Consider the following 5,781-nt stretch of genomic DNA (forward strand, 5'->3'; position numbering starts at 1 on the left):
TGCGTCCACTCCTGCACTCCCCTGTGGCTAAACGCATGAAACTGGAAAATAAGGGGAGCGCAGCTAAAAACTATTTAAAATTGTTCAATTTGCTTTTTGTATCCAGATTGCCCCATTTATGCAAGCATTCTTTTGACACTAATGATTTCTTTCCACACCTAAACTGCATACAAAGAACACACCCTTCATTAAAGACACACCTTGGCCTAAAGAGAAATAACAAAACAATTATATTCAAATTATTCTTATTCTTTTCCATATTTAGAACTATTCAATTAGTTTTCCAATCATGACAAGGAATATCCTGGTTTCTAATTTGCATACTGCTTTCCTTCAACTCTGTATAAATACATTCAGCACTAACAGCTGAGTAGCAATCAGACCATCTAAGACTTCATTTTAGAGACTTGCAATCCTTTTGCTTTAAACACTTCAAACCATGTCTGGAGTTAAAGGTCAACAAAAGAAATGCCAAGAGCAAACCCCACCACAGCCCTGCAATCCATGCCCTCCACAGCCCTGTAACCCATGCCCTCCACCGAAGTGTCAGGATCGTAAGTATAATGCTTTTTGCTATTCTCCTTAGAAGCCTCTGTTTATTGTTATTTCAAATGTGTATGTATTATGAAATACACTAAAATGCTCTTTACTAAATTATTTATTTGAAATATTCAGTTAAAATATTCAGTTTCAGTTGACAATGCATGTTTGTTAAATGATGTTCAGAGCAGATTGTATTCCACTCTTTCTTTACCTGATAGATAAAAGTGCATTTAAATCTTTGGCATTATTAAGCTGGAATATAAGAGTTCATCTAGATGTGCTCTGTACATGTAATACTAGTAGACATCATAACATATATAAAACAGCATAGTCTAATTAATCTCATAGAAAAGCTAATGTTTTACTGAGTAACACATAAACCTATCTATGTATTTTAATATAATGTACTGAATGGTATGAAGTAATGTCTTAATAGAAGCATTATATAAAATTAAGTTTAGTCTGGGAGAAATAGTGCAATGCTAAGTGTAAAATAGCAACAAATTAGGAAGTGAGATCCTGCTTGGCAAAGACACAACCTAAAATCATTTGTGAGCAGTGTAATTGAAGAATTTATTGCATGTCCCTGACTATTCCGTTTTTCTGAAACTTCAGATTCTTTTATTATGTGATGCTTCCGCTGAGTAACAATCTTTTTTTCTTTTGTTTTTCAGCTTGCCCCAAGCCAGTCCCACAATGCCCAGGTACTGATCTTTTAATGAGACAGATATAAAATTATTTGCAAAACATAAGCATAAAGACAATGTAAACTAGACGGAGTTTGAGGCAAGAAATGTCTTAACTTTTGCAAAAAAAAGCACTTATTGGTAATGTCTAAAAAAAACATATAAAAGAAAGGGGATTGATAAAAGCACATTCCTCTTTTCATTAATATTTTGTATCTGTGCAAGTGCATATACTTTCAAAAACAGGGGGTTTTAGTTGTGAAATTATGATCAGAAATGGCAAGCCACCATACCACACCATACCACATTAACTTAAATACCCATATGGTGGTCCTAGATATTTATCTCCAGTCATATTTTTCATAGGCTGCCACTTCCCTACATGGTAGCATTTATCTGGATACATGTCTCCTGACTTGGGCACTGGTCTCAGTCACAGGATTGATTCTCCATTACCATTAGCTTTATAAGAAGAGAGACTGACAAGACCAAAGCATTGGTTACACAGGCTTAGTCCTCCCTTGCTTATGGCTTTTAAAGGAGATAGATTGCCCAGCTGAACACCCATTTTCAAAAGAACATGACTTTCATTAAAGGGACAGGTGTGGGGTGCTACAACCTTAACATACCTTACACATCAATCTACAATATGTTGTATTTGGTCTTTTAAAAGATAAAAAAACACACAGCATATTAAGAAGGAGGCCACAGAAACATTAGACCTTACCCATATAACAACACCACCTGATACCGACTTAAGCTAGACTTAAGATAGATGCACAGATTTTATTCTGTGTGCCATGAACGATCGTTCGGTTAAGTCTAACAATCTACTACTAACCATTCAGATTAAATAATGCAGTAAAAAAACAAATCAAACAATGTTCTGGCCATGAATTGACAGACATAGCTGTGACAATCTCCCATTGAGAAATGCATGTAGAGATCTTATCCATAGACAATATAAATCTGTTAACCTGTCCAATTGACTAAAGGACCGATTGCCATGGTACAAAAAATGTCGGGAGACTCCACACATGGTCTGAAAATTGCACAAATCTTTGTTTCGTATGACTATATCTTTGCCTCTGTGGCCAGCTTTAGGGTCAAATTAATAATGAGCAGAAAATTCTCATGTGTTATTGCAAAGTAGTGGAAATCTTCCAAGGTTGTACAATAAATATTAAGGATCACAGGTAGATTGACTGCCCTGTGTTCTAAAAACAAGGGGGTAAGTCCATATGGTACTCTTTGATTGAACACAGAGGTAAGAATGTATTGGCTAGAATTCGTATTATGTCAGTTTTCAATGAGACCATATGTACATAAGCAAAAAAAAAAAAGACTCCACCACCCAAAGTAGTGTTTTTCAACCACTTAAAAAGACTCCACCACCAAAAGTAGTGTTTTTCAACCACTATATTTAACATATCACAAATTCATAGGTTGGAATGCAGATAAGTCTTTGGAGCCATAGAGGAGCCAATAAAAATTACTTACAGGGCCATGTGTGACTTGAGGGCCTCCAGATGGACAGCCCTGAAATATTATAACAAGTTTTAAAAAGGAAAAAAAGCCCACATATTATCGCATATTTACTGTATATGAAAATACACATGGCATCTGACAAACAGTGGAACTTTTGGCCCAGCATAACCCTTTACATAAAGATTTACATTGAAATTCTCCTATATTATTGGCCATTTTAATTTGTCTTTTGACATATGTTTGTATGTAAAGGGCAGGCACATTATTGGAATTTCAGTTAATCTTACACGGGATTTATCTTTGTCTTATTTTTTTTAATTAGATCCATGTAAGCAACACCAGACCCATGGAGGTCAACACTGAAAGAAGCAATGGCACAACTTATGGACTGCCTGCTATGAAGAGGCAATAATCGACATACTTTACATCTTCCTGTACCTACAAAAAATTACCAATATTAAAGTCTGACTCTTAAAATGTATCAATTGCATTCTATTCTATCAATAAAATAATTCATCGTTTAACTATTGTTTCACTTTTTAACTTTTATTTTTTGTCACACTATGCTAATTAAAGGTAGAAAAGGATGACATAGTACTTGCCTATACAACAACAATTAATTCTCAGAGTCACTTAAATAAACTTTACATTTATGATGTGAACCCTACAAAGAAAAAATAATAGAATGTTTAAATAAAAAGAAAGCATATTTTTTTTACACATTGCATAAACAAAATGCACATTATAAATGAACATTTATGGAACAGTTTTAAGTAATTTCCCTATTGTTATGAGATGCCAATGACAAATCTATTATTAAGAATGGAACAACAGACTCCCATGTGGGGGGGGGGGGAGCCTCAGGACCTTGTACATTTTCTGCCAGGAAAGGAAGATGAAATAGATGATTGTCTGTCAAAACTGCCAACCACCTAACACTGTCTGACAGTGGCTGAGTATGGTCATATTTTGCCAAACTGTTTAACCTAACCCTGGGTAAATATGAGAAATGTGTCTCCCCTTCAAATAAGTTAATCTTCAATTTTTTATTTTATAGAATTTCAGCATAGTATACAATTCCTTGTACAGTCTTACTCTAAAATTCCTTCCAAGATACTTTCACAAAGTTAGGTGCAGTTGGTCTGCCATTCATTTTTTGTACAATACTAGTACAGCCCCATATTTCTTTTCACCTTTTATCCATTCTTTTAAATTGTATGCCCTCAAGTGAATGTATTTTTTACCTCTTGCAAAAAGTTTGGTAATGTTGGTAATTTTTGGTGTTTTGGTCAATTACCCCTTCTATACGCAACACTTTGCAGCAACTTGTGGTTTAAAATATAAAAATAACTTTACACTGGTAAGTATGATAATGGGTGAAGCTGATTGCTGGTTGCTATCAGTTACTGAGCTTTGTCCATATACACATACAAAATTATCTGGCATATAATGCTGGATGAGGTAGAAAAAGATAAAGTATTTATCTGCACATTTGCTCAGCATAAGCATAGTAGATAGGAATGTTGACAATGAATTCTGCCTGTTCTAAGCAGTATTCTTTCTTGGCCTTTGATGTAGGGAGCAGCTTATTATACCAACTTATTTGTGGCTCAGTAGAACCAGGAAACTAGAAAGTGAAAGTTGATTGAATTTCATTATTTGGCTTGTTTAGTGCATGAAATATAGACATTTAAAGCAATAAGCAAAAAGTAAATTGAGCACAGGCAGGGCCGACATCAGAAATCACAGGGCCCCATACAGCAAAATTTTCTGGGCCCCCTGGTTCCCACCCATCCAAGATCCTGACCAAGCCCCACCACGGATCCCGCCCATCCCACACCACAGTGAAAATACCGACACCAGCGCTAAAAATGTCAAATATGGGAAATGTGCAATACGGAGACCTACATATTTGGGGACTATGAGGTATCTGTATTTCAAGACCTAGCCTGGCTCACTATTCAACAAAGATGATTGCTGAAACCCCTCAGCACGGTTCTTAGGAGCAAGAGCATCACTTACAGATGGGGCTTCCCTTTCACCTTAATAGCCACCAAGAATGGCAAACAATATAGCCTGCAGGAACCGGATGAAGTAGAGGCGTTCTGTGCCTTACTGGACTTACCGTTGCCCGATCTACAAGGTTGGAAAGAAATGGCATACAATGGGGATTTCCTAGACCCAATTCCCTTACAATCTTGGCAACATTCCCACAAGAAACACCATAAGGGAGCTCATCTCCGGAGGCGAGGTCATCTCAGCCAGACACCACAATTCAGAACAAATGGGTGATCTAACCATCGGCTCATTGAATGTTAGGGGCCTGAATACACCACTCAAACACCATAATCTGCTCAGAGATATGAAACGCCTTAAGGTAAACATTATGTTTGTGCAAGAATCTCATTTCAAAAGACAAAATGTTCCATTCCTCAGATTTCGGGGTTTCCAACTGCTTAGACATAGCCTGCCCTTGACCTCCAAGACCAGGGGGACCATGATCTTAATTGCTGACTCATTACGTTTCTCTATTCAGGAGACTAAAACTGATTCCCTAGGCAGATTTAATATAAATCAAAACAAAATGTTACCTACACACTAGCTTCAGTATACCTCCCACCTACATATCAACACCAAGCCCTTCTTGCAACCCTTAAGGCACTATCTGAGCTAGCAGCAGGCACGGTGATAATCGGAGGTGACCTGAATGTTACTTTAGAAACCACCAATGATTCCTCGTCGGGTCATTCCAGCATATCACATAAAAAAAACTAGAGGCGATCAAGTCCCAATTGAGACAACAAACTCTCATGGATACATGGCGGCTGATTAACCCAAATGCCCGTGACTAAACTTACTACTCTCAACCCCACCAAGTCTATAGTAGACTAGACTATATATTGATTAGCCATCGGGAACTCCCAAATCTTAAAAAAGCACACATAGATGTAATATCCTGGTCCGACCATGCCCCCATAACCTGTAATCTTAAAAGACATACCCCACTCAGAAAATCTACACACTGGAAACTAAATGAATCTCTCCTCCGAGATGCGACCATTAA

The 5,781-nt window shown here is 37.0% G+C and overlaps 1 long non-coding RNA gene across 1 annotated transcript; it reads left to right on the forward strand.

Annotated features, from left to right (window-relative positions):
- Positions 1-362: 362 nt before the first annotated feature.
- On the forward strand, positions 363-3,241 carry LOC121395409. The gene is made up of 3 exons (XR_005962463.1): positions 363-554; positions 1,218-1,247; positions 3,040-3,241. It is a non-coding gene; the product is annotated as an uncharacterized LOC121395409 (long non-coding RNA).
- Positions 3,242-5,781: the final 2,540 nt, after the last annotated feature.

The sequence above is a fragment of the Xenopus laevis genome, chromosome 7L, assembly GCF_017654675.1.
Source record: "Xenopus laevis strain J_2021 chromosome 7L, Xenopus_laevis_v10.1, whole genome shotgun sequence".
NCBI lineage: Eukaryota > Metazoa > Chordata > Amphibia > Anura > Pipidae > Xenopus > Xenopus laevis.